Genomic DNA, 16821 nt, shown 5'->3' with positions numbered 1-16821 from the left:
ACTGTCGACTTTTCAACCAACCAGCCCAGCAGCTCAACCCACTACGCCACCGCATTCCTTGTAAAACAAAAGTAGAACCACAAAAAAATACAGAAAAAGGGGAAAAACAAAAGAAACAAAACAGCAGCAGCAACAAAACATACAGGTACACAGTAACAGAGATATACTGAACTCATCTTTATGTAAGCCATCCTGAGGTTTTTGCAATAGGACGGCATATAAATATCACAAATAAATAAATCTTGAACATACAACTAATTGTGTGTGTGTATGTGGTTATTTAAAGATCCTGTTCTACATCACTAATATAGGTTGAGTTAGGCGGACCAAATGTTGTAATGAAGTTGTCATTGGTAGCACATTTGCTCGCAGGCTGAGGGAAATGACTTGTCTTTCCATTCCCATAGTCTGAGTTCTTCACCACCATGAGGGCACCTATACTCTACTCGCAGTGGACAGAGGAGAGCTTCCAGTATGATGAAGCTGATGTGTCTAATAACTTCTGTTCAGAAAGGGGCCAGCACAGGGCATTTAAATATACCTACATATAAAGATCTTCTGTATCTGTCAGTTGAAATCAAGCCCTCTATGAACAATCACTGGAAATGGAGACATGGAATCTGTTGCAGTGAATCCACAGCATCTACTAGAACTGTTTCTGTTCAGGATTCCAGATGGTTTGGAGCAGGAACCCTGCAGGGTCATTCAGGCCTAGCAAACGAAGGGCTTCAGAAGGTTTCTTTCACAGCCCATTCACTATGGGCTGCTGGCCACAAACATGAGTAACATATATTTATGGGGTGTGGGGTATCTAGAAATTGAGAAAGGGGTTCTCTTCCAGTGGCATACCTTTGTTTCAGGAACTACTTTTTCCTTCTCCAGTAGGGGCCAAATGAATATGTTACATATGTCCAGTGACAGGCTGGAACAAGTATAAATAAAGCCCAAGCCACTGCAACACGAGTTTACTCCAGCTGCAGACAGCAGAAAAATGGCATGAGCATCTTAAAACCAGTTTTGCAGATAGCCTATTTGCAGTTAGCTGATTTTTACTTAGCTTAAAATATCAAATCACATTGGTACTGAGGTGTCAAGCAGCACTTTTGTATTATTCTGCAAAGCAAATGGCAAGCTATTAACTATGGAAACATACAATCATCTAAAGGGAAGCAATTCCATGAAACCTAGCATTTGTTAAATGCCTTGATTAACTATTATAGAATTTACTTTATTAGCATAGGTAACTATAGAAGGGTAGTAGTTTTATTGAGGTTAACAACAGATTGATCTGCATCAAGCAAAATGGAATTTGCTGAAAGTGGACAACCATTTTGCAGCTGATGGAAGCCCCATCAGCCATCCAATGGTAATCCCACCCTGGTTTGAGGTCCTACAAGGGAAGCTATCCTACACGGGCCTTTGTCAACCCACTCTGAAAGCAGAATGAGAGATCCCTGGATGTTCCACCTGATTCCCTGCTGGAAGCATTCAATGAAATAAACATTTAGGGTGCACGTGCTCTACCTGCAGCTTTCTGTTCCATATTGGCTAGGTTGTCTAAATGAGTTAGGTTGATGAATGCATCCATCAACCTACAGGTGCCTCAGGGAGCTCACAAAGGTTTGTTAATGAACCTGAGCAAGTACCCATGCTTACCAGCCTAATATGACCAAATAAAGCCCATCAAGCCAAATGAACCACAAGGTCTAGTAAGATGTAGGCAAAAAAGGCATCACAACTGCCAGTTGAGATACATACACACAGACACTCAAAATTGTACCCAGCTCCTGAAGGCAGCTGACTAATTCCAAACTGTCATCTAAGATGGGAGCGGTGTGCTTAAAGAGGCTGAACAGAGCATACAGCAAGGCTTAAGAGGCAAACAAGCCAGATGTTTCACTGCCTGTATCTAGGACAAATCCACCAGACTGAGAGGGCAGAAAAAGCACCATCACACTAAAGAAGTAGGTAAGCAACCATCTCCAGTAAAGGATCTCAGAAAGTAGGGCTGAGAAACTTCTAGTTAACCTCCTTCTAACCAGGGTTAAACTAGATTGGCCAATGGTCTGAATCCATATAAGGCAGCTTACTATGTTCACTCATAACTTTTAGATAGGCCACCTTAAAAATAATCTGTCATAACTAAATTCATAAAGAAAACAGTAATTACTAGATAATGCTTTCTGCAATTTTTTTTAAAAAACCAAAATCTCAAACTAATTACAATTTGGCTAATAAATTTAAGTGTTATTTCTTCCTAACAGTACTCATGGGTTAGAAATAAAGAATAACATTGTTTTCAAAAAGTTTTGATTGGTCAGTTTGCATTTCTAATTATCCTCCAGGAGGCATCCAATACTCACCCTATCCCCAACTAAATACCTTCTTGAGCTAAATTTTCTTCAATTTTTGGGCAGCTGGCAGAGTCAGGACTAGATTTTCCACACTGAAGAACCACAGATGACTCCCACCATCACCAAGTGCTGCAGGCTCCTTTGTGACATATTTAATGTTCTAAGACATCCTGAGATGTTATACATAAAGGGGGGCATATAAAAGTTTTAAATAAATGAATAAAAATATTCATAAGACTCCAGTACCCAATAAGTACATTTTCATTGGCTAATTCTGTTTCATTTTACTTGAAAAAGTGACCATTTCTAAACTGCTCTCTGCTTGGTTCTTCCATGAATGGTCTCAATTGGAAGCTTCAGTTGATTTTGGTTGTTTTGCCTGTCCTGAAATTGGTTTCATGCATGAACTGAACTGTTTGCCATATGCATTGACCCAGTTATAAAGCTTAAAGGAAGCTCTGGAAAAAGGGCACATCCTTTTCCACAGGCACAAGTGTAAGTTTGGCTTCCCTATTCTACTGGTTAATCATGTGGTTGGTGGCAACTATGCACCTAAATCAAGATGGGTAACTTATAGCCATCCAGATGCTGCTGGATTGCAACTTCCACCAGTCCTAACCAGCAAAGGGCAATGGTGACAAAATAGGAGTTGCAGTGCACCAACATCTGGAAGTTCACAAGTTAACCATCCATGATCTAAACAGACAAAGAGTATATGGCGGCCTGTCCTACCTTCCAAGATTGGAGGTTCACATAGGCTATCACTATACCAGGACTGAGCACTGAAAAATAAAAGTCCGCTATTTTAGGACTCCAGAGTCCACTGCCTACATAGGATGCAATATGCAAAGTGATGAGCAGTCCTCTCTGAGTAGGTACATTTTTTCCACTGTTCTGCCAACTAGACACCCTCTCTTCACAAGAGTCTTATCTTTTCATTTATCTTTTGTAAAGCTTCCCAGTTATTGGTGAGTACTCCTAGATTCAGTTACTGCAAGAGAAGAAAGGCTCATTGTACTGGAACAATTAAAACTGATGATTCAGATCCTATAAGGGGAAATTAATATTACACCTGAAGCCGAGGACAGTTACATTAGGGACTTAGATTCTGCCTCTACTCATTACCAAAAGATTGAGGTAGTAACACTTCTGAGTCGCAACTGGAGGACTTGTAAAGGAAAAGGTTGAACTGAAGCAACACAACTACATGAGACACAGTAGCATATGTGGGTGATGTGTCTTTACTATAAGCCATAGCCTATGCACACATTAATCATGGGGTATAAACAAAAACAAACTGGTTGATTCCATTCTGCAACAAGCTGTCAACACCTGCAGCCCAAACAGTCTCTGATAGGCTGTAGCTATTTCAGATCAGGTCAAGGGTAGTTTGAAAAAAATTAAAAATGAATTAGAAACTGAGAGCTTATTTGTAACAGGAGCATCAACTTTCAATATATGTGCAAAAAATGAAGCATTTGTCAAAGTTTAGGAGAATACAAGAAAAATAATTCAAGAAATTCAGGGAATGTCACTGAATATTCCTTTGTGCAAGGGGAAAAAAGGAAGATTGCTTCATGAAATGATTAAAATATTAAGAATGCTGCTTCCTATTTGTCTCAAGGAGTTTGGTATTTTAACTGTCCAATTTCTTCATGCCAGTTCCAGAAAGTTTCTGACCCATGAATGCAAATGTATAGATGATGCAACCAGGGGTAAATTAGGTTTCATAGACAAGTTTTTAAAGTCTTCTGGCAAATTTTCAACAGGTTGCAATTCCGCAGAAATCATATAACTGATAGTAATTAACTATAGGCTCAATATTCAGCCTATATTCAAAGAAGAGTCAAAAACTAATAATTATAACTATGTTGGAGATCAACATTATTTGGTGAAATCTTTATAATTTACAATAAAGAACAAGGGGTTTAAATGATTCTAGGCATCAAGAATCAAAGGCAACTCTACAAACAGAATTAGGTAAAGCCACACAGAGAGAGATTTAGTCCAGCCTCAAAATCTTTGTCGGTACATGAGTCTAGCCTTATCATATCCAAGAATAAAAGCATAAGTTCAAGAAGAAGTCAACGTTAAACCCACACAGAGACAGATTTTGACAATCATACTGTCCATTTCAGTATCTCCATGCTCCATGGGTCAAAGCGCGCGCGCACACACACACACACACACACACAATCACAAGAATCACACAGACATTTTGAGCTATCAAAGACATAAGCAATCCATACCAACAACAAAAAATCAGAATCTTACAAAGTATTATAGTAAATTCCATGTCAGGTTACTGGTGATTACACAATTTAGGTACAACACACTAAATCCAGGTAAGAAGTGTTTCTCACAGCTCAGTCAGGAGTCCCAAAACATGTAGGGTTACAGACAGTACATGAGGATCAGCAAAAGATGAATAATGACTATGTTCCTAGCAAAGGCTCACTAGGCATCAGCTTAAAAGCAATGATGTAACAGAGAAGGGATATTACCCATAAACAAAATCTACACCAAACTGAGCATTTCTGTTCCACTCTCTAAAGATGACATATCAATCAGGGTAACACTTAGGGCCAGCCCTGCCCCTTCTGCTAGTACCTCAGGGAGAGGCTGGTAACAATCTTGCATACAGGCATGAAATTCAAGGTCAACCAACAGCAGCTGGATAGGAGAGACTTGCACTCCTTTGCTAGTTTCTCTGAGAAAACTGACAGATAAGCACATTTATTTTGACAACATACAAGCGAATTAGACCCAGAACAGCTTCCCTCCACCTTTGCCATTACAAGAATAACCACCATAGCCAAACTCTGTAGCATAAATCCAGTGGTGGTTTTGAACTTAGTAGGGGCATCCAGTGTTTCCCTCTCCCACCCACTGTATTCCTTTAAAAAAACTGTTCCCACATATTGAGGGATCCTTCTGTAAAAGTATGGAAGGTGTCAAAAAGGACTGCAGTTGGTACAGGGGAATAAAAGAAAATGGGATACCTCCCTTGCACAAGCATAAGTGCTTTCTGCTAGTACACTCAGCATTTGATATAGCCCTGTTATTTAAATTAACAGAGAGTTGCTTTATGGACAGTCCTCCCTTACAGCTGGAAATGGAGATGCTGGATTGGTTAATCTCTTTTTTAATCAAAACTATATTATTACTAATAAACATGAAAATTCAAAATTAGACTGCCAGAAAAAACAAACATGAAGATTATACAATTTAACACTTCAGCGCTTTTTATATAATGTTTTTGTACCTATTAATTTATGCAAATGTCACCTTTTTTGTTCTAAAACCATTCAAGCTGGCTTAAAATACTGAAAAACAACAGTAGCAAAAGGTATCTAACAGTAGCAAGAAAACCAAAAATTAAACAGCTACATGTGGCCAAGTAGCAGATTTAAAAGCCATACAATAAAAACAAGCTTAATTAGTATTTTAATCAAGAACTTAAAAATCAGAAGAGGAGGACAACAGTGGATCAGCACAGAGATGGAATGGAACAGCCTCCATTTCACTCTGAAAAGGCCCTGCCTTGCCTACCTGCCTGTCCAATCTCACAGGGAAACAGCGGGGGCCTGAGGCTGAACTTAAATTTCAGAGAGACTCATGTAGACAAGGTGGTTCCTGAGGAAACTTTACTACCTTACATTAATATCCTACCTTTTTACTCTCAGCCAGCTTATGTTGGTTTCTGTTTTTGTTCTATTCTGTTTTAAACTTACACAGATATATCTAATATTTTCTATATTACTGTAGAAATATTAAGCTTTGCCTTGCAAACCCTCCAGAAATCTTTGAATGGTAATAAATAAATAAAATATAAATAAATTAAAGTTTATGTTAAATATAAGATAAAATTGAAGTTTCTGGTCTCTTTTTAAAGGCAGCCCCACGTCAAGTGCATTGTAAATGCTCAGCCTTGAAGTAACTAGCCATGGATAACTGAGATCAGGCCTGATTTTGCCAGAAAAACTGCACAAACATTGGTAAAGTAATTTACTTATTAGAGACTTGTCTTTCAATACTGAGTTCAACAGAGCTTTTTCCAATGAAAAAGCAGACTCTGACAAGCATCGTGCAAGAATTTTTCTAGTCTGCCGTGCTATACCCAAAAAGAAGGCAGGTCCCACCGAGCAACAGAAGCACTTATTTCTTGAGTAAACATATGTAGGATTCTACTGTAAGAGTGTAATGCCCTTAATACTTCTGAAGTTTAAAGGCAATTTGGTGGCACCACTAACCAGCTGATTTAACCAAGAGCATCTGTCATCTCAAAATGACGTGCTGGGAATATATATTTTTAATGCAATTTTATGAAAAGTTATGCTGCTTGAATTCTCCTGATCTCATGAGAGTTGAGCAGCCTATTCACAGTATTCACAGTTCCCATATGCAATTTTTGTAAAGAACAACTACTAGCATATTTATCTTTAAGGATGGGGAATCTTTTTGTATTCTTACCCTAACAGCTTATGTTTCAAACTCTGCAGAGAGAAATTGCTTTGGAATGCAATATTTCTTTGAACATTGTATTTTATGCATAGACAGCAGCAGCAATATACATTATTAAAAATGAAAATGTTGTATTTTTTCCAACTGCCTAAAAAAGGCAGTTGAAAAAACATGGAATTCAATCACAAAGCTTTTGGGTCCAGCTGGCATGTGTCCTATGTCAAAGGAGCATTCAAATTATTCTTGACAACAAAGTATGACCTTATAGTACTAAGAATCTAAAGATTTGTCTTCTTGTTGCTGCAGTCTCAGGGGGAATGTAGCTGTATAGCAAACCCCAAGGGCCTGAATTCTCAATACTTTGGAGTTCATGAAGCGCCTTTGCTCCTATGCATCAACCCAAGACTTCAGGTCAATATCTAAGACCCTGCTCTCTTGACCATCAAAAGATGTTAGGTTGGCAAGTAGTAGGGACAAGTTCTTTCCTGTGCTGGCCAAACTCCTCTGGAATACCCTCCTTGGGGAAGTATGGCTCAGGTAAAATAACCCTGACAGCAGCTAGCCAGAATGATATGGGAAGAAGAGCTGCCGTAGGAGCCTTTGAAATGGGAGAGAAAAGGTTGGGGAGCTGAGGGAGATACTGAGCAGGGAGAATTAAGAATTTTAGAGGAAGGTGGAGGGACAGAGACAAAGTAATTCATTTGTGTATTTAAAGATATATATCCCACCTTTCTAATGTGTATGCATTGCACAGTTCCATTTACAATAATTAAAATCACAATATCAAACTTAAAACTACTGATAATACAATATAACAGAGGCAGGCATAGCAGATATCTGGCAAGAAATCTCAACAATCATGTAAAAGGCAACCTGAGTTCTTGGGGGGATGGGGGTAGGGGAAAGAGTCCTAACTTCATGGTGCAAAATCTTCCATCATATTGATGCTACCCCTGAGAAGGCCTTTATTTGTCTCTAACCAGCCACATATCCATCATAGAATACAAAGTTAGTCCCTATTCACTGGAACCAACAACATTCTGCTTGTATTTAAACTGTTATAAAGTAGCTTATGTTGTATTTCATGGATTTAATTGTTGTGCACTGCCCAGAGAGTTTTGGTTATTGGGCAGCATCAAAATGCAACAAACACATAATAAAATTAACCAACCAAATTAGGGCTGGGTGCTGAACACACTGACAAAGATCATTTGAAGAGGCAATATAAATTATTGGCTGAATCTTTTCATAAAAACTTTGCTAACATTCACACTTGAAAGCATGAATCAAGGAAGTCCCTTGACAATTACAGTCCAAAATAGACTCTCTGCCCCACTTCTTTTTTTCCATTTTATTCTGAAATCAATTTACACATATAAGGGCAGCAAATTGTAAGTTAATTAAACTATGATTTGCCAGTCTGTGTGCTGTAGGTAAGCTTCCAATGTTCACAATCAACCTCCAAATGTTGTAGGTTATTGTATAATGTGCACCCTGAATGCTATGAGGCTGTGTGTACAATACAATGGCCCACTGGGGTTACTTAACCCCTGCTACTCTGTGGTGGATGTCAGGCACATACAGCCACCATTTTGAATCTGAAAAGCATGGGTTAAATAATCCTTGCATAACCCATAGTTTGTTTTGGGGTTATGTCCCTCGTTCAGCAACTTCACAAGACAACCCACAACCATGGGATGCATGTGCAACCTGATGCCGAAAGGCACCACAGCTTGCCATGACAAACTACAGTGTGCTGTACAAATGTAAACCTGAACCCAGTCTAACTCAATTCCTTGTGGGTTAAACAACCCACCATTAGTTTACAATTAGCTCTTAATTTAAGTGGTATCACACAAGTGTGACAAATAGGCCTCAGTGGGAAATGGTATCCTCAAAATGAAGCCAATCTTATTACTTAGGAAGGTTCACAGCAGATCAGGTGGTCCCTTAAATAGCCATTTAGGATCTCAATCATTAAGACCAACACCTTGAGCCTAGTCTGGAAAGCAAATGACAATCAGTGTAGGTCTTTCAGGATATGGTTCTGATACCATGCACTCATTAGCAGCCCAAGTAATAACCACTTTGTCATACATGGCTGGACATACATGAATGAGATTTACAGCCTGAAACAATTTACAGTGATCAATGACATAATGTTTAATGCAAAGCTTTAACTATTAAAGAAAAATATCCCTGCAGTCCTATGTCTTTCCAATGCAGTAAGTTCATATAATCTCAACATGCTTAGACATTTTGTCGCTGAAAAAAGAGCAATGGTGTCTTTCTTCAAGAAGAAGAAAATTAGGCCCCCAATGCCCTCTGCAGTCATACTGTGGCATGCTGACATTCATCCACAGCACCTGGATACTCTGTATCAGCACAGCTTGTCTTTGTTAGCAGTATCTTGCTGGAGACATGTACTTAGCTGAGTCATATACTATATTTAGATCTGAACACATCATACTATGCAATTTAAAACATTTTCACTGGGACTACGTTAAGCCATGATTCTAGTGATCGATGCCATTAAAAAAAGATTAAACACATTTCTGCAAATGTTAAGCTACAATCAAACAACCAAATCTGAATCACACTTACCATGTCTAGATATTGTTAATTTGAATACCATCACAAGAAAGGTATTATATTAAAATCTTTATGTTGATACCCGGAAATCATACACTTAGCACCAGGGCATTAATTTGGACTGTTTGAGGGTAAGGGAACAGAATTTGCTATAGAATGAATCAGTCTAATTCCTTAATATTTTTATATTGATCATTTCATATTACATGGCTTAGCATGTATTTCTTCAGTCGGTGCCTACTCAACAATACTAAATGTTCTCAAATTTGACTGAATTTATCCTTCATTCAACTTAAAGTATCTTAATGATTGAGTTTAATTCTTATTTCTTTCCCATACAGTATGTTTTAACTGTGTTATATTATAAAATGAATTCAAAATTTACTTACCCATAAAACAGTTCTGTTGCATATCTTAAGAGGTCATGCAAAAGATTCAACTGGGAATTATAAGTCAGGATAGAGATTATGATCAAAGAGGAAACTAAATGCAATTTAAAAGACAAATCCACTAACGTTTTCCAGTTAACAGAGGAGCTTCATGATCATGTCACATCTGAACTCACGTGTAAAGGAAGATGAGAGTTCATGTGTTCCCATGACCAATGGGAAGAGATTTAATCATCACCCCATCCCAGAACCATCAAGATCACAATGGATTTTAGGGCCACTTCTAAAGTAGTGTGTATACAAGGAGTTCCCGGGTTACAAACGAGTTCCAGTCCCGAGAACATCTTTCAGTCAAATTTGTATCTAAGTCACGTACGCATAGGCCATCTTTAGCATGAGTAAGCCAAATGTTTGTCTTAGTATACATATGTTTTACCTTTCTATGCATATTAAACACTTAAACACTTCCATATACAGTCAGCCCTCCACATTCAAAGGGGTTAGGGGTGTGGGACCTCCATGAAAGTGGAAAAACTGTGATTATCTAAGCCATCCCCAAACGTTAACTTTTAATAATGTTTACCATACAATTAGTGGATTGCTTCTTTCTCTCAAACTTTAATCTGATCCTGCAAGGTTCTCCCTTCTTTATTACATTCTTATGCTCTTATTTCCTGCACTTCCTTTCACTCACCAGAGCCTCCTCTTTGTACCAAGGAAATGCAGGAAGCTGCAAAATTCCAAAAATTCTGACATTTATTATTACAAACTGCTTGCCTTTAGCTAATTTTTAAAAAATTAATAGGGTTATGGCAGTTCGCTAATAAGTATGGATGTTTGTAACTCAGACATTTGTAACACAGGGGCAGCCTGTACATGCTAATGAAAACGAGAACTTTGGTGAACTCTCATGAGAAGACATGGAAATCAAACCAAGCAGAGTCATTCATATTACGGTGACTTGCATGCTTTTGTAACCCGAACACTGGTAGCCCTGTGAAGATGAATTGGTCAGACAACTCTTGTCACCTAGTGGGCTTCATGGCTGAGCAGAGACTAGCACCCAGATCATCTGAGTCCCAGTCCTGTACTCTTAACCACCACACCAGCTCTCTATAGTAAATATCTTATTTACTATATATTCTATATATTTCTATATTTTTAAGATAATTCTTTGAGATGGTTTAACACAGACACCACATAAACCATTAAAACACAATATAAACAAAATAACACAATAGTAGCATGCCTAAAAGGTCTACCAACACATCTAAATTGTAGGTACAATGACAAGACTATCAGAACTATATATATATGATATGCAATTTGGGCGCAAAGGAAGGAAACTTTGGATTGAAGTAATATTTGGAATCCTGTAGGTTTATTCTTTAGACCTAAAATGCTCATAGACAGGGAAAATATGGGCATTTGCATGGTGGGATTCAAATATGCCTCCCAATGCACACACGTGAGGAGTGGTGACAATTTCTTGTCCAGAAGGACACAAAACTGAACACAGCCATTTAATGGTGCTGATATAACTCCCCAGAGAGCTTCAGCTGTGGGTCAGTGTAGAAATTAATCAATCAATCTCGGGTGATTGCTGCCCCATTTTTCTTCCTTTGCAAGGAAGAAGCACCTGCCATTACAAGGCGAAGAACAAATGGAAACAAGAGCACTGTTTACTGCCACATTTGTAAGCATGCTAGAGTCATTTCCTTCTAGGATGAAGGGCAGATGAAGTTAGAAATCTTTTGATTCCAGCAAGAAAGGGTTCCTTGAAGTATCAGTTCAAGTTCTGAAGTTGGCTGGCAGGCCTCCTTGTACAACAGTGAGTAGGACTTCCTCTTGACACCACCAGTTAACATTGCCCACTTCCATTTGTCATGCTAAGATCTTTGCTTGAGGGTGAACTATTAGGAGAATCCTCTAGGTTTTGTGAGCTATTTATACTTTGCAAGTGTTGAAAAAACCCTTTGAGAGTTTGAGTGTCTGCAAGAATGCTCACAAAACCTAGATGACTTGTGACAGAAACATTGCTCTAGCTTACTTATTTTCTGTGAACTTTTTGCCTCGAAACAAAATGTTCTCAGGACAGCTCACACAGTAAAACATAGTATGTTAAACTGAAAAAGCAGAGATGAGAAACCTCTTCATCTCCAGGGTAGACCAAAGATCACATGTCTTCCAAGCCTTCTTCATGCCATCACTTTTGTGGAGACTTCTGATATCGAAAGAGCACCTTTCTCCTTTACCAGGTCACCCAGTCACAGAAGTCATCAGATGAGACACTCCAGGTGGTTCCTCATGGGCCTGCAGTAGATTTGAAGTCCACACAGAGTAGGGTCTTTAGTGTATTGGCTCCCTTTCTATGGAGTTCCTTCCCCGTAGATGTCAGGCAGGCACCAACAATGTTTTGTTTTCAGCACCAGTTGAAAGCGATTATTTGGACTAGACTTCCCTGACTTACCAGCCATGGTTTTATGGGTACAAACTGACTGCAAAGATTTTAATTCTGTATTTCTAGCTGCTGCTGCACTTCACATTTCATTATTCACTGCTGGTAGATTTTACTGATTTTAATAAATATTATTTATTGTAGAATACTATATAAATCTTGCAAATAAACTAATCAATGAAATTAGGATCCCAAATTCTTAAACTTGCATGCCCATGAATAAAATTCTATTTTTCAATAGGTAATATAAACCATATAACTTTTGTACATTGTTCTCACTTAATAGCCATATGTTGTTAAAAATATATGACAATGTGTTCTGTTCAGGATTAAGAGATTATGATACAAGTTTGTCTCTAAATATTTATAACAGGAACAAATTAAGGGGTTAATTATTAGTGACAAGCCAATTATGAATAAGTTATTCGACCTGACTCTTGCATACTGCTGCTATATCATCATTCTGGTATAGCAAGTACCTTTTTGTCCTTGAAAATCAAGCAGTAGGCTGATCAGAAAAGGGAGGAAGCCCATGCTGGGCACAGGTGAGTGTCAGCCACAGGCAGAAAGACTGAATGATCTAAAAATGCCTTCCCCACTCCTAGAATTCTCATCCTTCATTGTTTGTGGAAAAACTGCTTGAATACCCATGAGCACAAGCCCCACAGAGACTACGCATGAAATAATTAAATGCTCTCTAATTTGTTGAAAAGAAGTACCATTTTACAGCATTACTGAGTACTAAAAGAATAGGCATTGCTTCAAGCAAAACCACTGAAAATATCAAGAATATTAAGAAGACATCTTTGCCACTGAAGCACTTCTTTTGCATTTCCAGGGCAAATTGATGCTGACATGGATTGGGTGGGGGGGGGGGAGATGACAACATGTTACATGAAAATGTGTGTGCTCATTGATTTGTTTCTTAAAGATTATTCCCTTTCCTTCTTAAACAGAGATGAAAAGTAGCAATGAGAGACTGATTCTGAACACAGCAGAATTGAGAGGTAGAACAATTAATCCTTATTCTGCTAGCCACTTTTGCATTCAAATTCATACTCACAGTTGATTTCCTCTTGTGTGTGGTTTCTTTTGTGTGCTTATAACTAGGAGACAAAAGGTAAAGGACCTCTTCCCTTGCTATTTTTCCAATTAAAACTACATCCCTTGAGAGGTATTTTTAATTCCTTCAAATCTGCCAGGAATGTATTGCATTCATTTGCAGATAACCTATTTTTTCTTCATATATTGAAATAATCCATAAAAATTAGCTAATTGTTACCAAGTGCACTGCCCACAATTGATCTTGAGCATTGCTCATATAAAGACCATCACATTTTTCTTTACTTCTGCTCCTGCCTACGAAGGAACCAGAGCATTTTATCCAGAGCAAGGGACAGACTTGAGTTACACCAACCTTTATGTTTTCATAAATGGAGGTCAACCATCACTTCTTTGTCTGAAAATGCAAGATGACATCTGATATCTGCAACACTTGCTAGTGTCTAATCCATTCAGTTGACAATTTTCATCTTGATATTGAGTCTACATTGAGTCTGTATCAACATGCATAGGATTAGTTGGGGTGTGCATTTTAAATCAAGACTCAGTGAGCTGAATTTAGTTCCCACTGACACAAATAGAACTTTAGTTAGCTAAAGTAGTCTGGATCCAGCCTCATGCATTTAGACCTCAGGGCCTACTTCAGAGAGCAGCAGGAACAAGGAAAATGCATTCGGTAGGTAGCACAGAAACATCAGCTTCATCAGACCTGATATAAAAATGAAAAGCCCTACCTTTTCCTTGCTCAACTTGGCCATTTCTGTTTCCAGCTTTGTCAGTTCTAGGTAGTGAGCCCAAGAACCCTAGAAATGTAGATTCTCTAGGTCTTCATTCAAGTTTGGCAATTCATGGCCAACCTGACTTAATGAAACAACAGTTTCAACAGAGAGCTTGTACAGCCAAAGAAGTTAAAAAGCATTCAATTTTACCACCACAGGATATTTCAGCCAAGGAGTAGACTATGAAGCTGTACAAAGGGAGACTATTTGTGTGCAAGTTCATATGAAGTAACGTTTAAGGACTATTCCTAACCTGCAATTCTAAGTAGTACAGGAAGGACACATTTGTACGGAATAGATAGCATATAAATTTCTCTGGGAAGGAATCATCAGAGGTGCTAAATGTTTCCTCAGACACGTTTCACAATCAACAAAACTAATAACACTTTGGGTAGCCATGTATCTTTTCTTGTTTGTGAAGAACTAGAGGTAAACTATGAACCGGATTTCTAATTAATCTTAAGGTAAAATGTAAATTATTTAATGAATTAATATCATTGACTGATTTAATTAACATTCTATTTAGTTTTCAAAAAACATTTGTGAAGCAATGCTGCCAAACATATATATATCTATAAAGTCAGTGTAATAACCAAGTTAGAAAATTAATGCATTGCATTGCATTAATTTTATGCTCATGGCGTTTTTATATCTCATCATCTATCACTTTGGACACCTAGAGTTTTGACTGGACCCAGTGGTACACCCGACTTCTACAGTTTGTGAATCATTTCCTGCAACTACTTTGTGAACAGGTAAATCACTGATATTTCATCCTCCTACTCCTTTGCAGCAAGTCTCATTCAGAAGTGAAATTAGACAAAATAACTTCCCAGCCTGGAGGGTTTAATAAAACTTGTTAAAAACTTTTGCCTGTCTTTAAGAACAGTCAATGAATATATGCTGCATATAAAAACATGCCTGTAATCATAGAACATGTATAAAACAGTTTCTAATGAAGATAAATTTTTACATGCAGTGTTTGTTCTCTAGAGGCCCATTCTCTTCCGGGACATTGTCATTTTTGGCATGAACAGCAAATTTTGAATTTGAATTCTTATCAATCAGTAATGTGTTTATTAATCAATACGAAACAATCCCATTAGTAGTATTTTACAATATTATACATATTTTACTAAGTTAAGCCAAATGTGCTTAGAGTATCTGAAATACACTATAACTGCCACACAGTAAAGATATACTACTACTGTATTATATTGCAATAAATCTGGTCATAGATTGCTTCCAAATATTATGAACTTTCATGAAAGCCTGAACACCAAAAAATACAATACAACCATCTAGAATGAGAGAAGAGAAAGTAGTAAAGAACAAATTCAAAGAGAAACAAAAGATAATGCCAAGAACTTCTCTTAAGTACAGATATTCTTTAACTGGGAAATCTATGTTCCATCATAGGCACTCCACAGAACATTCACTTAGCTGCAGGAGACAGGGAAATGAACATCAGGAAATTGATTCTGCATGCAAATATATACATGAAAGTCTTTTTTAGTGGCAGTCCATCCGTGTATCATAGTCCCTTGTTCCAGGCCTATTTACAAACAAACAAAATCAAATTATCTGTGTACTTTCTATCCAAAGGTTAGGTCCTTAAAAAGCAACCTATAACTCAGAGCAAGTAAAAGCCAAGAATTAAGTAGTAAGCCAAGAAGTAAGTTAACGCCAAGAATCTTTTTCTCTGGCCAGGATTACAGGTCTAATATAAATTCCAAAGAACAAACATATTCAGATAGGTGAATTATTAACCATGAGAAATGGAAAAACCAAGTTCTGTGACACTGGATCACACAATGCTCTTGTATTTGTGAACAAATCAATTCTAGCAATTATTTGAATTGTGTGTTCCTATAGAGAAACAGTACATTTGTATACCATCTATACTACAGTCCATTCATCTATTGGATGTTTTGGCTTCAGTTTGTCATAGTGAGCTGTCACTTGCTCACTTATTATTCCATTTTGGGCTGTCACAAATGACTGCACAGTGTAACTGATTACAATGAAATCCTTTCTCCGAGGCAACCACTTTATTTTAAATTATGACAGAAGTTTCCTACAGTTTAGAAGAAGTGAACTACGAGGCAGACTGACCATTTTAAACTTGTTCTCTAATTTAAAAAGAAATCAAGTGAAAGAAATTTGTTGGCGCAACGCAGTCTGTAGGTGGCTAGTTTCCTTCTTGTTATCTGTCAGAAATTTATTAGCACTTCTGGCTCCAATGAATAACTACAGTGCAAGGAAACAATCAAAACTAGATTTTTTTTAACAAGTACTGTGCAGTAAACAAAAGGCAGCATTTTAAACATGTATATATACCCACCCACATACTCTGTATTTCACTAATCCCCACACCAATAAGCAAAAAGCAGTTCAGATATTTGAGTTTTCTAGAAGTCTGTGAATAATATGATGATGATAGGGAAAAAGGAGAAAAACACTGTTCCTGCCAGAATCTGTCATCGACACAGTACATTTTTTCTCCTTTCTTGTACCTGATAGTCAAAAGAATAGTGTGATTTCTTTACTTTAAACAAGGAAAACACTACTCGCCTTCAGATGGCGTACAAATGCAATTTGGACCTTTCACAGAAGCAGTTCTTTTTGAGGGTCACTCTTATAATGACTTCCTGTTCAAAAAGGTCTCAGCACTGGTGTAACAAATAAAAGCAATGAAGCGGTGCCAGACATGTAATTAGATT

The 16821-nt window shown here is 37.7% G+C and overlaps 1 protein-coding gene and 1 long non-coding RNA gene across 3 annotated transcripts in view; one reads left to right on the top strand and one right to left on the bottom strand.

Moving 5' to 3' along the window:
* SYN2 (synapsin II) overlaps positions 1 to 16821 on the bottom strand; it is a 198988-nt gene that overhangs the window by 149446 nt on the left and 32721 nt on the right. The gene's annotated exons all lie outside the window — the stretch shown is intronic.
* LOC123034186 overlaps positions 1 to 16821 on the top strand; it is a 71477-nt gene that overhangs the window by 28341 nt on the left and 26315 nt on the right. Inside the window, exons 2-3 of one of the 2 annotated variants that reach the window (XR_006416710.1) lie at positions 13214 to 13264; positions 14779 to 14853. The exons of the other annotated variant lie outside the window; for it this stretch is intronic. This is a non-coding gene — a long non-coding RNA (uncharacterized LOC123034186). The remainder of the gene's footprint in view (positions 1 to 13213; positions 13265 to 14778; positions 14854 to 16821) is intronic. 2 annotated transcript variants of the gene reach the window in all.

Source organism: Varanus komodoensis, unplaced genomic scaffold (assembly GCF_004798865.1).
Source record: "Varanus komodoensis strain SLA01 unplaced genomic scaffold, ASM479886v1 scaffold6_2, whole genome shotgun sequence".
NCBI lineage: Eukaryota > Metazoa > Chordata > Lepidosauria > Squamata > Varanidae > Varanus > Varanus komodoensis.
Note: the sequence above shows the minus strand (reverse complement) of the source record. Positions and strands in the feature narration are given on the sequence as shown.